Below are 20117 nucleotides of genomic sequence, written 5' to 3'. Positions count from 1 at the left end.
AAATACTGTGTTGTTTTGTGATTACCCTCCTTAGAAGTAATGTTGCGTGATTTCGGCCCATCTACCCTCTGCTGCATTTGGACCACATGCTGCTTGCGGTGGTTGTCTTGGCTGGTTGTCTGGTTCTGGCTCGCTATCAGAGTCTTCCAGGGGAATGCTCCTATTAGTGGCTATGTTGTGCACCATAGCACATGTTGCAACAATTTTACAGCATGTCTCCGGCCTATACTGTGAAGCCCCTCCGGTTTTGTGGACGCGAAACATGGATTTGTGTACACCAAATGTTCTCTCTATCACATTACGGGTCGCAATGTGTGCCTGATTGTATCATTGCTCCCTTTGTGTGGATGAATTCAGATAGGGAGTGAGGATGAAAGACCTCACAGCGTATGCGCTATCACCTACAGGATGTGAAAATTAAATATACATTAGTCACTGCTATGTGTCAACATGGCAGACAGGTGTGCAAGACAGTATTAAATCTATTTACCCAGCAAATATCCTTCTCCAAATTCACCCACAAGTAGACGTCTGTGTATGCCACTATGCTGGAAGATGTATGTGTCATGTGCACTGCCAGGGTAACTTGCCACTATGTCTTTGATTATTATTTTCGAGTTGCAGACTACTTAAATGTTCAGTGAATGGTAAGATTTGCGGTTTCGGTAGATATACTCATTCACTGAAGGGGCCTTATGGGTAAATGCATCCCATCAATGCAACCAATCACATGTGGGAATTGTGCTACCTAATAAAAATCTAATTTTGTTTGCATCAATTCCTGTGGTGTTGTGGGGAACCTATTGTGGTGGTGTATCCTTTGCAACATGGCATTTAGGAAACAATTAAAAAAGTGCAGCAATTACTCCCTTGAAGTTTCCTGGAGCTAGGAGATGCAGAGAACACGGGACCTGCACAAGGGTGGGTATGGCATGTGTCCTGCACGTCTGATGCTGCAGTATTGGGTCTAACTCAGCAATGAGATCTAAGATAGTGGCAGCATTCAGCCTACATTTATCATATATCTCCTCCTCCGTCTGCCCTGCAAAGTGACACGCACTATGAATATTCTCTCCTGTATCCTCCTTCTTCTCTGGGCTGCTGCTCTTAGCCTAATTTTCCTTGCCGCGGCGTAGAGCGCTGCCATTGTGAAACATTCAGATGCATTCTGGGGCTGTTTAAGTAGTTTGCTGATGATGTACACCTGTTTTTTGTTAAGTGTATTTTTAACACCTGATCTGATTTCTTCTTATTTAAGAAATGCAAAGTGCGTTTCTTCACTCATTCTGGATTTGCGAATTTTTGTTGCATCCCATTTTGCGATTTCTTATTAGCAAATAATACCTAATACAGAATCCCTATTACAGATTCGGTATTTTGGTAATTACTAATATTGCAAAAACACAGATTTTCTGCGATTTTGCTTCATGCATAGGAACAAGCTATTTTGTGATCGCATACGGCCTTTTTTTGCAATTCGCAACATTTGCGATCGCAAATTAGCTTGATGCATGTGGGCCAAAATTCATAAAGACATACACACAAGTACGTTGTGGGGGAGGTAGTGATGGTGGTAGTAGGGCTGGTAATGGTGGTAGCACTGATGATGGTGATAGTAGTAGTGAAGGTGTCGAAAATGGTGGCAGTGGTAGTACTGGTGGTGATGGTAACAGTGATGTTAGTGAGGGTGGCAGTATCATCAGTGATGTGGTTGTAATAGTAGCAGTGATGGTAATTGAGATATGGCATTAGTGACAGAGATGGGTGCAATAGTGGCAATAGAGATGGTGATGGTGATAGTAGTGCTGGTGATGAGTGGTAGTGGTGACAGTGATTGTGGTGGTTTGGGACGTAAGTGGTTTTTAACAATGTTGGTGAAAGTGGCGATGGTAGTCATAGTGGTAATAGTGGTTCTGATGGGGTGTTAGTAGTGGCGATGGGGTGATATTGGAGATAAAGTAGTAATCATGATGATGGTAGTACTGGCACTGGTGGCAGTAGTGGTGACTGTGGTAATAGAGGCAATAGTGGTAATTGTGCTGAAGACAGTTTTGAGAACAATGATGATAATGGCGGTGGTAATGGTAATGGTGGTGTTGGTGATTTTGGCAGTGGTGGTGGTTATGGTGGTGGTAATGATGAACGTAGTTGTGATGGTGCTTGTGAAACTCATGGTAATATTGGAAGTAGTGGTGGTAGTAGTAGTGTGATGGTGGTGATAGCAGTGGAGATAGTGATAGTAGTGATGGTAGTTGTGGTGATGATAACGGGGGTGGTGATATAATTGATGTTGTGTTGTCTATGATGATAATTATAGTAGTGCTGAAGGTGGTGATAGTGGTATTGATTGTTGTAGTATGGGTGGTTGCTGTAGTAGTGGGGATGGTGGTGGTGATAGTGGTTAGGATGGTGTTAATAGTGGTGACTAATGAAGATAATATTGGTGAGAATGGCAGTAGCGATAGTGGTAATGATGATGTTGGTGATAGTGGCAATGGTGGCGGGGAAAGAGCTAATGATGATAGTAGTTGTAGGAGAGTAGGGTCTGCAATCCTATGATCACCCAGATTTTTTGCTTTTCTTTCACTGGTTTACGACTTTCTCTGGCTGTGGGCCTGCTAATCAGACCCACAGCCTAGCTGTTCTCTCACTAAATTGACATGTGTACCTTAGGTGCATTATCCAATTGGGACTGGGCCACCTTATCAGACCCTGTAACTCAGGGCATAGGTGTACCCAGGGCCTACCAGGGGCTGAAGCATGTATTATGCCACCCCTGGATGGCCATCTAAATCTGACACAACTGGCTGCACGACAGCTGGGGCAAGGTGGTGTACTCACCCTTTGCTTTAGATATAGTTTAACTATATCTAACCCTAAAAATGGACACACAGATTCCTATCAGTCACTCCTATGGCAGGCCTCGACAATCCTGAAGGCAGAGTGCTTGGAATCGTGTGAAATGGTACCCTGGCATGAGCTGAGCCCGTTTGCAGCTGGCGGAACCAAGTCCTAATAGCTGTTCCATGATAACACATACCATATACTCTTAAGTGCATTATAATCCTCGCGGTCAAATGCTATCTCTGGTATGGCTTTATCAAAACATGTCGAGTAAGGTGTCATACGAATTGGAATACTAACCCCTTGCCAATTCTGGCGACGGGGTTAGCATTCCACCCTTCTAGAGGGATACGACATGTATGTAACTGTGAACCCCGGTTAAAGTTAACTCAAGCCTCAGCTCCACAAAATGGATGCTGCCACCACAGACACGAGTCTGACCTCCTGCTGCTGGGAGTCGTTCCAGCCAGGAGAGCTTGGACAAAGGGTTTCCTGTCAGGGACAGTGCTAGCACCATCACAGACAGGGTTTTGTGTATCCTGGGTAGGCAGGGCTTTACAGGATGGTGACTGCAGAGTGGCACCCCGGTGCTCACTACGCATCTGCCGGCTAGAACCAGTTCCAGGGGCACACCAGCCCCTGGCCTAGGGAAAGTCCGGCATGGGAGAGGGGTGTAACCACCCCCCTTCCTGGTCCCACCCCTAGGGCAGGACCTAGTCGCGTACCCACCCCTTTCTTTAGGATAAAGGCAGGAGCGGGGACCCTTCCAAATTAGATCATCTTTGAATCAAGAAACTTCTTTCCACGAAAGGAACTCTCGACTCTTCTCAAGATTTCTCCCTTGTGACTAAGGAGTAGTCACCCTGCATCCGCAGGCACCATCTAAGAACTCTGCGGTTTGCTGCACGTCCTTCCTCAGGAATCTGACCAACCAGCACGACGAGACCCGGCTTCCCTGGCACCTCTGACCTCTACCTACCTCTACAGCTAAGCTGAGAACCGTAGGTGGGACAAGACCTCGAGGGACCGGCCATCATCAGAACTGCACGACTTCTATCCAGCACGACCGCCGAGGGATCCTCTGGTAAGTGCTTTGGGGTCCGAGAAGCCCCGACCCTGAGCAGCTCCAGCACCGAAGTCCAGCCTCCCAGCATCCACGAGATCTGCGTGGGGCCCTTCTGCTTTTTGCTGCTCACCGCGTTGTTTGGCTACTAGCCCGCTGGCTTGTGGCCTTCCTAACGACGCCCGACGACATCACCGCTGCTGGTCTGGTTGCTCCAGGCTGGCCCTTGCTCCCTTCCAAAAGAGGAGCACCCCGGACCCTCCTGGTCCACTCCAGATGCCATTTTAGGTCCACCGCGTGGGCTTGAATTTGCCAAGACTTGTTGCCCCAATCCTGGGTTCAGTGACGTCAACAGCATCATCCATCGTGGGACAGCTCGCACCTCCATCCTGGTCGCCGACAACGCCTCCTGGTCCGTGAGACTGCAGAGCACAGCGTCGCCCACTCACCTGGTCGAGGTGACTACCATCCGGTGCCCTCCTGGTGCCATATGACTACTGGCTAGTAGTCACGAACTTGGTCCCCTCTGCTTTCAGGTGTCATCCATCTTCGATCCAGGCTTGGATCACTTCGAACAATCTTCACTGGTCGCCTGCCAGCAACTTCTTTCTTCAGGCTCCTGGTTCGTCAACGAGGATTCCCGACGTCTTTTGAGACCTATGCAGCTGCAGCCCCTGGGCTAGGTAACTTTGGCATTTTGGTGCCCCAGTATAGCCTCACTATCCAAGGGTCAGGATCCACTGTCGTTTTCGATCTACCTTATCGGGTTCGCCCGAGAACACTAACTTTGCTTTTACTAGCTCCCATAGACTTTGTCCCGCATCCCGCGTGAGAGTGCACACTCTGCACCCGACTCCCCTAGGCCTCCTACTAGTAATCTGAAGGTTCAGTAACGTAGTCCTAGCGATTCCAAAGCCTATTAGTCCAGTACTTACCTGCTAGTAATTTCGCATTCCACTTCCATAGTATATGGTTTTCCGTGCCCCTCGGGCATTTGTGTAAATTGTGCAACTTAAAGTATTTTCGTAAGAGTTTTGTTGTGTGCTTAGTACCCTGTCCTCATAAAGAGTACAGGGCTGTTGTGATTCTAATAAATACACTGTTTATTTTCATAACACTTGTGTGGTGTCCTTTCACTTGGTGTTCAAGGGGTATATGTGATGGTATAACAGCTGGCTTAACACGCCCTCTAGAGTTTAGCCCGAAGACTGCTTGTATCCACGCTACTAGGATAGCTGGTCTATAAGGTTGACTTACAACCAATCATCAATAAGGGTTGTTTGGACTGATACATAGTGATCACTAGAATAGTGAGCACTGCATATCAGGCCAACTTCTCACATTGGTGAGCAGCGGTTGGGATTTGAGCTTGCTGTTGTTTTATCACACGTATCCTAAGAATATCTTGTGAAAGATCACATAAGTACTCCAGGTACATATAACTTAGCTTAGAATACTCTGAGTTCCACTGAACCAGCTGTTGTAGCTCCTCAAGGCTTAGCACACCTTGGCTACAACTCTTAGCAAGGGATCAGTAGGCAAACAAATAGTGTAGGTAGGTGCATCACTTACACCACACTAGAATCAGCATGTCAGACAAAGGAGGAAACTCTGAGTCTCCCCTTGTGTCAGTGGACCCTCCACAAGTCACTTCCAGATATGCTGCTCTTAGCTTCCAGGAGATGAGACAAGTGTGTACCTCCAGGAAGCTAAAACAGGGTTCTAACCCTACAATTCCTTTTCTGATTGGTCTCTTAGAGACTTATGATGCCAGGAGGGCTGGTAACCCAGACCCTTCTAATCCAGATGAGAACATGCCTCCCCTTGAGGGAACCACAGGTGACCCTGACCTTATCCATCTCTCTGCAGAAGGTGAAGAGGAGGAGGAGGATCTAGAGCCATCTGAGGATGAGGCAGACAAAGGTCCAGAAGTAGTTAGCCAGCTAACTAGGGACAACTTAAGCAGGCATGAGAATGGTACTAGGAGACCCCTGGGGCCCCTCTCAGGCCAGCTTAACATTGGGAATGGACGAGTTAGGTCTCTATCCAGAGGCTCTAACAGATCCATTCAAACCAATGGCTCTCAGGCCTCTTCTCAAAGAGGGATGACATCCCCTCAGAGGAGAGTGTATGAAGCTAAAGTGAGGGAAGTCAATCTGAGGATTGAAAGGGAAGAACTTGCCCTGGCCAAAGAGAGACTTGCCTTTGCTAGAGAGCAAAAGTTAAGTGGGTTAGATCTCACTGGTGGCAGCATTCCCCCAAGGGAAAACAGGAGTTTAGATACTAGACACCTGAGTAAGATAGTGCCCCCCTTTAAGCAAGGGGATGATATCCACAAATGGATAACTGCTTTGGAGAGGGCTTGCACTGTACAGTGTGTCCCCCAGAGTCAGTGGGCAGCTATCTTGTGGCTATCCTTTGAAGGTAAAGGTAGAGATAAGCTCCTCACTACTAGAGCTGAGGATGCTAACAATTACCAAGTCCTGAAGAATACACTGATTGATGGGTTTGGCCTAACCACTGAGCAATACAGGTTGCTGTTCAGGGATACCCCGAAAACTGAGTCTCAGGATTGGTCTGATTTTGTAGATTGTGCCACTAAGGCTTTGGAGGGCTGGTTGCTGGGCAGTAAGGTTACTGATTATACAGGATTGTACAATCTGATCATGAGGGAACAGATTTTAAACAATTGTCAGAACCAGTTGTTGCATCAGCATCTTGTTGACTCAGATCTGACCTCTCCCCAAGAATTGGGAAAGAAGGCAGACAGATGGGTCAGAACAAGAGTTAAGCAGAACCTGGGCCAGAACCAGGGTGGTCAGAAGAAAGCAGACCAGAAGGGTAAAGATTCTAAAGGTGAACAAAATGACCAGAAGTCTTCGACAGGTCCCCAACAACCCAAAGAGGGTGGGTTTCAGGCTTCCCAGAAAAAGAAGAATCAAGAAGGCCAATCAAAAAGGTGGTGCCAGTACTGTAAAAGTAAAACTCACTGGTTTAGTGAGTGCACCAAGAAAGGAGGGCAGACTCCTGCTACTGCAGCCCCTAAGGCACCTGTGCCCCCTAGTACAGCCAGCAGTAGTAGTGCACCTCCCAAGGGATTAGTAGGGTTAACCTTGGGTTCTGAGGGTTATGACAACTTAGTTGGCACACTCACTCAGGCTGTCCTTGTCTGTACAGGGGATGTGGATATATCCCCTGATATCAGTCCCAATACTTTGGGCAAATACAGTCAGACACCTTTGATAAATGGAAAAATGGCTCAGGCCTATAGGGACACTTGTGCCAGTGTCACTATGGTGACACCTAATTTTGTGGACCCTGGACAGATCATGCCAGGTACAGATTTCCTGGTGACCAATGCAAGCAATGTCACTACCAGTCATAGTATGGCAATTGTTGCTTTCTCCTGGGGAGGGGTAAATGGCCAAAAGAAGGTTGTGGTTAGTTCAGACCTCCCAGTGGATTGTTTGTTGGGCAATGATTTGGAGTCATCACAATGGTCAGAAGTGGAGCAGAGGACTCACATGGAGATGTTAGGCTTGCCAGCACATATGCTTGCTGTGACTAGGTCACAGGCCAGAAAATGCCCCACTGAACAGGTGCTGGATCCTGGAACAATGGACCAGACACCTTCCAAGAAGAAGAGCAGTAGGGTTAAGGCATTGCCTTCCCCCTTGCCCCAGGTTGAGGATCAAGTCTCAGAGGGGGCTGACCTACAGGAATTGAGGGAAACTGAGCCTAAAGAATTTGAACTTGATCAAGTTGAATTTCTGGGCTTAGGGGGACCCTCAAGAGAAGACCTGGGGAAGGACCAATTAGACTGCCCTTCCCTTGAACCCCTCAGACAGCAGGCTGCTGCTGAGGCTGCTGGGAACGCCACAGGTACCCACAAGGTATACTGGGATGATGGACTCCTGTACACTGAGGCAAGAGACCCCAAGCCTGGCATGACCAAGAGGCTGGTTATCCCCTTGTCTCAGAAAGGTTTCCTTCTTACCTTGGCCCATGAGATTCCCTTAGCAGGACACTTAGGCCAGACAAAGACTTGGGACAGACTTGTCTCACACTTTCACTGGCCTCACATGAATGAGGATACCAAGGAGTTTTGTCGCTCCTGTGTCACTTGCCAAGCCAGTGGTAAGTCAGGTGGCACAACAAAGGCCCCCCTTATACCAATGCCTGTGGTGGGGGTGCCCTTTGAAAGAGTGGGGATTGACATTGTTGGTCCAATGGAACCCTAGACAGCATCAGGGCACAAGTTTATACTGGTGGTGGTGGACCATGCCACCAGGTATCCTGAAGCTATTCCCCTTAGGACCACTACAGCACCTGTTGTGGCAAGAGCCCTAGTTGGAGTGTTCTCCAGAGTGGGCTTCCCTAAGGAGGTTGTCTCTGACAGAGGTGCAAACTTCATGTCAAGCTACTTAACTGCTATGTGGAAGGAATGTGGTGTCAACTACAAGTTCACTACACCCTATCATCCACAATGCAATGGGCTTGTTGAAAGGTTCAACAGGACCCTCAAAGGGATGATTCATGGACTACCTGAAAAGCTCAGGCGTAGATGGGATGTCCTGATACCCTGCCTTTTATTTGCTTATAGAGAAGTCCCACAGAAGGGGGTTGGCTACAGCCCTTTTGAACTTTTGTATGGACATCCTGTGAGAGGACCCCTATGTTTGGTGAAGGAAGGATGGGAGAGACCTCTCAAAAAGCCTGCAACCAACATAGTGGACTATGTACTTGGTCTCCGCTCCAGGATGGCTGAGTACATGGAAAAGGCATCCAAAAACCTTGAGGCTAGCCAGGAACTTCAAAAAGCTTGACATGACCAAAAGGCTGTCCTGACTGTATACCAGCCTGGACAGAAGGTGTGGGTGCTGGAGCCAGTGGCCCCAGCAGAACTCAAAGACAAATGGTCTGGGCCCCACACAATCCTTGAGCAAAAGGGAGAGGTCACCTACCTGGTGGACCTTGGAACTCCCAGGAGCCCCCACAGGGTGCTCCATGTTAACAGGCTCAAAGCATATGTCGACAGGAAGGACATGAGCTTGCTCATGGCCATAGATGAGGGACAGGAGGAAGAGAGTGACCCTCTCCCAGACCTGCTCACTCAGAATCCTGATGATGGATCAGTAGATGGTGTTGTCTTTTGTGGCAGCCTCTCTGAACATAAACAGAAGGATTGCAAACAAGTTCTTCAATCCTTCAGACATATGTTCTCTCTAACACCCAGCCAAACCAATTGGTGTACCCATGAGGTTGACACTGGTGACAGCTTGCCAGTTAAGAGTAAAATCTACAGGCAGCCTGATCATGTTAGAGACTGCATCAAAAAAAGAGTGCAGAAGATGTTGGAGTTGGGAGTCATTGAACCCTCAGATAGCCATTGGGCTAGTCCAGTAGTTCTAGTGTCAAAGCCTCACACCCATGGTGGTAAGAAAGAGATGAGGTTTTGCGTAGACTACAGAGGTCTCAATGCAGTCACTAAGACTGATGCCCACCCAATACCAAGGGCAGATGAACTTATAGATAGATTGGCTTCTGCCAACTACTTAAGTACATTTGACCTGACAGCTGGGTATTGGCAAATCAGGTTAGCTGAGGATGCCAAGCCCAAGACAGCATTTTCTACCCCTGGTGGGCATTATCAATTTGTGGTAATGCCCTTTGGTTTGAAAAATGTACCTGCCACCTTCCAAAGGCTGGTGAATCATGTTCTCACTGGGCTGGATGACTTCTGTGCAGCATATCTTGATGATATAGCTGTCTTTAGCTCCACCTGGGAGGATCACCTGGTCCATCTGAGGAAAGTGTTAGAGGCACTGCAAGCAGCAGGTCTCACTATCAAGGCCACAAAGTGCCAGATAGGGCAGACACAGGTTGTATACTTGGGCCACCTTGTAGGTGGAGGCCAAGTTCAGCCACTGGAGAGCAAGATACAGTCAATCAGGGACTGGGCTCCTCCAACCACCCAGACTCAGGTTCGAGCTTTCTTGGGCCTGACTGGTTACTATAGAAAGTTTGTCAGAAATTATGGATCAATTGTGACTCCACTTAATGAACTGACAAGTAAGAAAATGCCAAAGAAAGTTCAGTGGACAGCAGGCTGTCAAAAAGCATTCGATGACCTAAAGCAGGCCATGTGCACAGCACCTATCCTCAAGAGTCCAGACTACTCCAAACCATTCATTGTCCAAACAGATGCTTCTGAGTTGGGTGTGGGAGCTGTTCTATCTCAACTGAATTTTGATGGTAATGACCAGCCCATTGCTTTTATAAGCAGAAGGCTGACCCCGAGAGAGAAAAATTGGTCAGCTATTGAGAGGGAGGCCTTTGCTGTGGTTTGAGCCCTGAAGAAACTGAGGCCATACTTGTTTGGCACTCATTTCAAGATTCAGACCGACCATAAGCCCCTCTTGTGGCTAAATCAGATGAAGGGTAAAAACCCCAAACTGCTTAGGTGGTCCATTTCCCTACAGGGGATGGATTTTACAGTGGAGCATAGACCTGGTACTGATCATGGCAATGCAGATGGGCTCTCCAGGTATTTCCCCTTAGAGCAAGAAGACTCACCTGGTCAAGGTTAGTTTATTGCCCCATCGTTTGGGGGGGGGGGTCATGTAGGATAGTAGGGTCTGTAATCCTATGATCACCCAGATTTTTTGCTTTTGTTTCACTGGTTTACGACTTTCTCTGGCTGTGGGCCTGCTAATCAGACCCACAGCCTAGCTGTTCTCTCACTAAATTGACATGTGTACCTTAGGTGCATTATCCAATTGGGACTGGGCCAACTTATCAGACCCTGTAACTCAGGGCATAGGTGTACCCAGGGCCTACCAGGGGCTGAAGCATGTATTATGCCACCCCTGGATGGCCATCTAAATCTGACACAACTGGCTGCACGACAGCTGGGGCAAGGTGGTGTACTCACCCATTGCTTTAGATATAGTATACCTATATCTAACCCTAAAAATGGACACACAGATTCCTATCAGTCACTCCTATGGCAGGCCTTGACAATCCTGAAGGCAAAGTGCTTGGAATCGTGTGAAATGGTGGCCTGGCATGAGCTGAGCCCGTTTGCAGCTGGCGGAACCAAGTCCTAATAGCTGTTCCATGATAACGCATACCATATACTCTAAAGTGCATTATAATCCTCGCGGTTAAATGCTATCTCTGGTATGGCTTTATCAAAACATGTCGAGTAAGGTGTCATACGAATTGGAATACTAACCCCTCGCCAATTCTGGCGACGGGGTTAGCATTCCACCCTTTTAGAGGGACACGACATGTATGTAACTGTGAGTCCGCCTACCACCGTACAAGTCAGAGGCCTCCGAAGTCATCTGCGGCGTCCCCCAAGGATCATCCCTGAGCCCCACCCTCTTCAACGTCTACATGAGCCCCCTCGCGGCCATCGTACGCAAACACCACCTCAGCATCATCTCCTACGCCGACGACACCCAGCTGATCCTCTCCCTGACCAACAACCCCGCCGCCGCCAGAGCCAACCTACACGAAGGGATGAAAGAGGTAGCCGAGTGGATGACGACCAGCCGCCTGAAACTGAACTCGGACAAGACGGAGGTCCTCATCCTGGGCTCCTCTCCCTCCGCCTGGGACGACTCCTGGTGGCCTCCCGCCCTGGGCACCGCACCCGAACCGACAGACCATGCACGTAACCTGGGCTTCATCCTGGACTCCTCCCTCTCCATGACCAGGCAAGTCAACAGCGTCTCCTCGGCGTGCTTCAACATCCTACGCATGCTACGGAAGATCTTCTGGTGGATCCCCACAGAGACCAGGAAGACCGTCACCCAGGCCCTCGTCACCAGCCGACTGGACTACGGCAACGCCCTCTACGCCGGGACCACCGCCAAGCTCCAGAAGAGACTCCAGCGGATCCAAAACGCCTCAGCCAGACTCATCCTCGACATCCCACGATCCAGCCACATCTCCGGACATCTGAGAGACCTTCACTGGCTCCCCATCAACAAGAGAATCACCTTCCGCCTCCTCACCCACGCACACAAAGCCCTACACGACCAAGGCCCGAGCTACCTCAACAGCCGAGTCAACTTCTACGCTCCCAAACGCCACCTCCGATCAGCCAACCACGCCCTCGCCGCCGTCCCCCGCATCCGAAGAGCAACCACAGGAGGAAGGTCCTTCTCCTACCTGGCCGCCAAGACCTGGAACTCCCTCCCGTCCGACCTGCGCCTGACCCAAGACCACCTCTCCTTCAGGAAGAAGCTGAAGACCTGGCTGTTCGAGCAGTAGCGGCACCCCCCCCCCCCCCCCCCCCCCCCCCAGCGCCTTGAGACCCTACGGGTATGTAGCGCGCTTTATAAGTGTCACTGATTGATTGATTGATTGAACCCCGGTTAAAGTTAACTCAAGCCTCAGCTCCACAAAATGGATGCTGCCACCACAGACACGAGTCTGACCTCCTGCTGCTGGGAGTCCTTCCAGCGAGGAGAGCTTGGACAAAGGGTTTCCTGTCAGGGGCGGTGCTAGCACCATCCCAGACAGGGTTTTGTGTATCCTGGGTAGGCAGGGCTTTACAGGAAGGTGACTGCAGAGTGGCACCCCGGTGCTCACTACGCATCTGCCGGCTAGAACCAGTTCCAGGGGCACACCAGCCCCTGGCCTGGGGAAAGTCCGGCATGGGAGAGGGGTGTAACCACCCCCCTTCCTGGTCCCACCCCTAGGGCAGGACCTAGTCGCGTACCCACCCCTTTCTTTAGGATAAAGGCAGGAGCGGGGACCCTTCCAAATTAGATCATCTTTGAATCAAGAAACTACTTTCCACGAAAGGAACTCTCGACTCTTCTCAAGATTTCTCCCTTGTGACTAAGGAGTAGTCACCCTGCATCCGCAGGCACCATCTAAGAACTCTGCGGTTTGCTGCACGTCCTTCCTCAGGAATCCGACCGACCAGCACGACGAGACCCGGCTTCCCTGGCACCTCTGACCTCTACCTACCTCTACAGCTAAGCTGAGAACCGTAGGTGCGACGAGACCTCGAGGGACCGGCCATCATCAGAACTGCACGACTTCTATCCAGCACGACCGCCGAGGGATCCTCTGGTGAGTGCTTTGGGGTCCGAGAAGCCCCGACCCTGAGCAGCTCCAGCACCGAAGTCCAGCCTCCCAGCATCCACGAGATCTGCGTGGGGCCCTTCTGCTTTTTGCTGCTCACCGCGTTGTTTGGCTACTAGCCCGCTGGCTTGTGGCCTTCCTAACGATGCCCGACGACATCACCGCTGCTGGTCTGGTTGCTCCAGGCTGGCCCTTGCTCCCTTCCAAAAGAGGAGCACCCCGGACCCTCCTGGTCCACTCCAGATGCCATTTTAGGTCCACCGCGTGGGCTTGAATTTGCCAAGACTTGTTGCCCCAATCCTGGGTCCAGCGACATCGACAGCATCATCCATCGTGGGACAGCTCGCACCTCCATCCTGGTTGCCGACAACGCCTCCTGGTCCGTGAGACTGCAGAGCACAGCGTCGCCCACTCACCTGGTCGAGGTGACTACCATCCGGTGCCCTCCTGGTGCCATCTGACTACTGGCTAGTAGTCACGAACTTGGTCCCCTCTGCTTTCAGGTGTCATCCATCTTCGATCCAGGCTTGGATCACTTCGAACAATCTTCACTGGTCGCCTGCCAGCAACTTCTTTCTTCAGGCTCCTGGTTCGTCAATGAGGATTCCCGACGTCTTTTGAGACCTATGCAGCTGCAGCCCCTGGGCTAGGTAACTTCGGCATTTCGGTGCCCCAGTATAGCCTCACTATCCAAGGGTCAGGATCCACTGTCGTTTTCGATCTACCTTATCGGGTTCGCCTGAGAACACTAACTTTGCTTTTACTAGCTCCCATAGACTTTGTCCCGCATCCCGCATGTGAGTGCACACTCTGCACCCGGGTCCCCTAGGCCTCCTTCTAGTAATCTGAAGGTTCAGTAACGTAGTCCTAGCGATTCCAAAGCCTATTAGTCCAGTACTTACCTGCTAGTAATTTCGCATTCCACTTCCATAGTATATGGTTTTCCGTGCCCCTCGGGCATTTGTGTAAATTGTGCAACTTAAAGTATTTTCGTAAGAGTTTTGTTGTGTGCTTAGTATCCTGTCCTCATAAAGAGTACAGGGCTGTTGTGATTCTAATAAATACACTGTTTATTTTCATAACACTTGTGTGGTGTCCTTTCACTGGGTGTTCAAGGGGTATATGTGATGGAATAACAGCTGGCTTAACATGCCCTCTAGAGTTTAGCCCGAAGACTGCTTGTATCCACGCTACTAGGATAGCTGGTCTATAAGGTTGACTTACAACCAATCATCAATAAGGGTTGTTTGGACTGATACATAGTGATCACTAGAATAGTGAGCACTGCATATCAGGCCAACTTCTCACAGTAGTGATATTAGAAGTGGTGGTGGCAGTATAGCAATGGTGCTGATAGTGGTGTTGGTGGTGACAGTGATGATCGTTTTGATGAATGTGGTGGTAATTTGGTGGTAGTGGAGGTATTGGCAATACTGGTGATAGTGGTAATGGACTGTGGTATTGGTGGTGGTAACTGTAATGGTGATAGAGGCAATGATATCCAAAAAGAGAGTGCAAGTGACATCACACTGACAAAACATATCAAAGGAGCTGATGGATGATGTTGTGCAGAACAGAAGCTGGGAGGATAGTGAGCCGCAGTAGGGTGTTCACAAGGAAGGTGGGGCTGAGCAGAAGCTAGGGCGCCATACAGTGTTGCCAAGCAGGGAAGGGCACAGAAGAAGCACAGTTCAACTCAACCCTCTTTGCCTGTCACTGTCTGTCTTGTCCAGAAGTGGAAGGAGACAGCAACCAAACCAACACGCTGCCATTGACCCTGCCTGGCACGAGAAACACAAATGACTGTCCTGCAAGCTGATACAAAACGTGACTGACATTGCCTACAAATCAGTGACTGAAGCAGCTGACCCATTCACCGTTTCTGTGTACGTTGTCTTGTGGTATGAAGCAAAGTATGAATGAAAGGGCAGTGGCTAAAGGAAGCTATCTCCAAACCTCTTTCTGTATGTAGTGTTACTAAGACAATGATGCATTCATGTTTTATATTATAGGCCTGGTCAGACATGGGGAGCCAGACCTAAAAATGGAGGCATGACATTTTATAAGCTACTGCTCAACACTTACTTGGGGCGCTCTCTGCTGATGGAGGCAGCTAGTGTTGGACGTGAAAGGCAGGGATGCAGTTATATATAGCATTATACTGGCACCGTAGCAGAGTGTAAAGGGAAGCCTCTGTAAAAACAGAAACATTGTTTGCAGTTTACACATTTAATTTTACTCCTTTTTTAAGCGTGTTACAATGTGGCTTTATAATGGCGGTCCGTTTGAGGTGTTCACGTTTCAAATTACCCCAGTGGACGCTAGGTTCTATACTTTGGACCTCTCAGAAATATGACTGGTGGACTTCTGGAGGAAGTACCATCCCATGGATGAAGTGCATTCCTTTTACTCACCCATTACCCCCCACCCCACCCTCTGGTCATATATTAGGATTGATATTATAGTTATGAATCGCACACTTGTGCGGTGCATGATCTGATGCACCATATCTGGGTCGAATACTTTCTAACTGCCCCCTACATCGCTTGCAGTACACCCTTTCATAGAACGAAGACCCTTGGAGACTAAGGGGCATACTGCCAAAGAGTTCTCGATGAGTTAACAGGACTTATCGCAGCCAAAGTGGCGATAAATACATTGTCCTATTCACAAGCAGGTGAAAACAGCCCATATCACCAGTTAACCTACGATAGCAGCAGCAAAAAACACATCGCCACAGAGGACCCCTGCAACTATCGCTAATGAGATGCAGAGTAGGCGTTCCCGTGCAAAAAGTCACAACAACACCACTCCGCAACATTCTCAACGACCAGCCAGATCGGTGATCAGAACCCAAAACAGGCGATAAGGCGCGTTAGTAGCAGGAAACTAACACCTACTCTGACATGGTGCATAGTTGGACGACAGCCTGCACCAGGAAAGGGAGCCCAGCCCAGAGCCACACCTGAAGGGCAACAGATGCCATGGAGTCAACGATCATGCGGCTGGGAGCCCCAACCAGGCCACAACACCCACCGCCACCACCCCCCAAGACCTCCCCTTCTTTGACACCCACCCCTCCCCGGGCAAAGACATGCCACATCAACTTACACAAAACATGTACCAAATAATCCACCTGATGTCGCACAATCATTTTTGGTGACATGCATGTGTCATCACAAAAATGAGCATCACACATTCACCTTCGAACTAACAATCCCAAAATGTATTCAAATAAACAAAGAACAGAAATGAAGATACATGGCGGCTCTCCTCGGTACAATCTGTAGGTCACAGCCTGCAAGACAAAAATCCAGATGAGAAGGTGTTACTTGCGCTCATCAAAGGACGAAGAGAGAGCGAAAGAGGAGAGATACAGGGAGAGAGAGAAAAAGAGGGAAAGACGGACCGAGAGGGGGAGAGAGAGAAAGACAGACAGAGAGGGGGAAGAGAGAAAGACGGACAGAGAGGGAGAGAGAGAAAGACGGACTGAGAGGGAGAGAGAGAGAAAGACGGACAGAGAGGGGGAGAGATACAGATAACAGAAGAGATGGACAGGGAGAGAGAGTGCCGACACTGCGCACACAGGCCTCACTGCTCACCTGCTGACACCGGTATGTCTCCAACCACATGCCGGTATATAGTGCAGTTCACAAGGTCCACATCTTAAACAGATCCGTCACCTGAAACAGAGTACAGATACATGAATGGCAAAGTACATGCAATTGCACACAACTTCATTGCCTGTCTGCCCCTGCGCACCATGGCAGTTGCACCCCAGCCCCTCCCGCCACCCAACAGTGCGTGCCCGCCCCAGCGCACCCAGGTCTCACTGCTCACCTTCCGCACCGGCGTGTCGCATTGAGGGCCCACCACGTGCCTGTGCAAGCCCCAAGCCCAGGGCCAGCGAACATGGCACCCTCCACATCAGGCCACCAGGTCTCAAATTTGATTCTGGGTCTTGATTTCACCATGGCAGAGGACATACCAGTTCACTTGGCATCATCGTAGGCTGCACACCCGCTCAGCCCTTGAGGTGCCACTAACTGTGATCCTGGAGCCGACGCCGCATGGCGGTTGGCCCGTGCTGCCCGCTGGCTCTGGTCTACACTGCAGGGCACACAAATCCTGAGCAGTCCGGACCGCCGGGAAGGGGCATCATCGCAGGCTGCACACCTGCTCAGCACTTCAGGTGCCCCTACCTCAGTGCACTGAAAGTCACCGTCCCGTGGCGGTGTGCCTGTGCCGGCCGCAATGTATCCTGTGCCACCAAGTCTGTGCCCTGCAAGTCATGGATATGATTGGGTATCGTGGTGCGGACGCCATCATGTCATCACCAGGCCGGGGGAATGTGATGTTGCAGGGCCCTGGGCCCTTATGCCTACATAAACACCACACAGATACACCCAGAGAGAGGTTGGAAATGGGATTGAGCATGTGCGCCCACCCCATTTTATTGGCAGGATCACATGTCCTGTTACAGGTGTGCAGGATGGGTCTGGTATGGGTGTACACCAGCCGTGAGGGAGTGGCTGTGGCATGCTGACAACTAGACCTGTGATCAGCAGATCACTACAGGGTAGACCTGGGACATGGAGCGTTGCCATGCCCCCGTGAGCGTAAGCAGTTTGGGCTAGCCTGGAGCATGCCAGTCCAGCGTAAGGGTGTGAACAATGACCCCGGGCTCTGGTTACGGTTCCATACGGGGCTGGACAAGGAAGAAACTAATGGTGTGTCCATGTTGTTTTATTTGCGGCACCCGAACCGCATTCGGGAATGTGTCACCCTGTGACCCAAGTCCAACGACATGAGCAACATGGACATAAGGGGAATAACTGACCGACATTCATCCATACTTCCACACTTGAAAGATAATAGACATGACACATCTGCGTGATTATGAATGTTTAATGCACATTCAGTGGAGTGTTGCAGCTGGAGCAGTACAGGGCCATGCAAACCCCACTTACAATGTTGGCTGTGGAGAGCTAGCCAGAGTCCTTCAGGAAATGACTAGTCCAAACGAAGAGGAAGAGTTCAGTCCACAGTGTGATTGGTGTGTGATTGGTGATCAACAGAATATGACAATCCATGTCGAGGTCCAAGGTGAGTGTCGCAGAGTGCATCGAGGGATAGTGGAAGGTGATGATGCAGAGGACAGAACCATATGGCGGAGAAGAATGCTACTGCTTCCTTCGTACCACCAAGGGCAGGGTCATCCGCATCTTTGTCCACTGCTGTTGCATGTGCCTCACGTGTGGGTGGTGGTGTTCTGTCTCCTGCACTGTGTGGCAGTGACATCTCAGGGGCCGGAGGTGTATTGTCTGCCACACTGTGTGGCACTGACACTTCAGGGGCGGAGATGTGGATGTAGTGGTAGCAGCAGCATGCATTAGTGCCAGGCCTTGTGGCAGCAATGGGGATACAACAGGGGGTTGCTGAACTGTTCCTAAGGAGAGCTAGGGAAGAATTAACTGGCGTGACCAAAGGTGTTAGAGTAACACCCTGGGGCATCCATTTTGTTGGATGTAGTTGCCTCACACACCCAGAAGGGTGTCATGCTTCATCATAGGCGGTTGCTCCTCGTCGGGGAGGCGGTGCAATCCCCGACGGGCTCACCTCAAGAGGGGCTCTTTGGCGGAGATCTTTTTATCCAACAGCTTATGGTGAGGTGGAGGTGTGTGGGCAGGACGAGGTGTATTGCGTGAGGGATATTAAAATGTAGCAAGGGGGTACCTGAATTCACTTTATTCTGGGGGTCCCCTGGCTGCAGTTAAAAAGTGGGGTTAGCTCGCTTGGTGTCAACAGGTTAGGTCGGGTGACCCTAGATGAGGCTAAGAGTGAAGGTGGTCGACATGTTTCTCGCAGTGGGTATAGTCACCCGCGATTCATCAGGACCTTAACAAGGTGAGGGGAAACATGCTAGTGTCATGTGTGTGGTTTATGTTACCTCTGTGGATTCTCCTATGCCTATACATAGAGAAAAAGGAAACAATGGTTAAATACAACTCTGCATTAAAAACAAGTCACGTCAATGCCAGGGCGTGTGAACAAAGTGGCATGCTGTTTGTGCTGTGGAACACTGAACACAACCACTGCATGCCTTGTAAATTGCGTGTGCAATGTGCAAAGTGGGGAGCACACACAACTGCTGAGTCGGTGAGGAGGGTTGTGGTAGGGTGCTGGCTAAAAACAATGGTTTAAAAGGAGTTAAGAAGGGTTTAAAATGCAGCAGCTTAGATGAAGTGCACTGCTCCTCTAGTATAATAACATGAGCAGGTTTAGTGAGACAGGCACCGTTTGTTACATACTGTGGCTAGATGTAAAACACACACACACTCTGTGACTTAATGAGCTCTAGGTAGGTAGAGCCCACGTGCCCCACTTACCTAATGGTCAAGGACTATGTGCCACATGAGGGGTCGGCGGGACAAAACATCAGGATGAGCCCAAGGGTTTAGCTGGAGGTAGAGCATGAGATAGCGCCTATAGGTTACTACTATAACTAGTACTAGTACACCTCAATGAAGTATAAGGCAGAGAGGCTAAAAACCTCCCAACTATCGCCCACCGCTTATTTGACTCACCTCTAATCTCCTGTGTCCGCGTTGTCAGACCTACCCTTCTCCGCCGAGCTCGAGTAGATGTGTGAGCTCGGCGGCCGGGGTTACTTAAACCACACTGACAGATCGGCGTGTGACTACGCGTCTCCGCCCCCTCTGTCAGGTCACGTGGTTTCGGGAGGTTTTGTGGCGGCCATCTTAAGGCGGTGAGCTGGTGCGCTTTGCGCTAGTAGATAGCGATTATTATGCCTAATCTTGACTATGGTTGGCACGAAGCGGGGGAGCCCAGGGGACTGGAGACGTCCCGTGTTGCACATGAATTATCCCTGCCGACTTCCTGTGTTAAAAAAGGGGGTACGAGAATCGCCCGGTCGGGTGTGTTAAAGACACGGCGGCCATGTTGTGATGGGCACAGGGGCCGTCCTGAGCATACAATGTCAGGAATGAGCTTGTGAAGTGGCGGTATGTTATAACATGGTATGTATACGTACAAAGAGCCATGTATGGCATGTGGGTCAAGGTATGTGGTGTGTGGTACCAGC

The sequence above is a fragment of the Lissotriton vulgaris genome, chromosome 2_1, assembly GCF_964263255.1.
Source record: "Lissotriton vulgaris chromosome 2_1, aLisVul1.2, whole genome shotgun sequence".
In the NCBI taxonomy this organism is placed as follows: Eukaryota; Metazoa; Chordata; class Amphibia; order Caudata; family Salamandridae; genus Lissotriton; species Lissotriton vulgaris.
The sequence above is the reverse complement of the archived record's forward strand: the minus strand, read 5'-3'. Positions refer to the sequence as shown.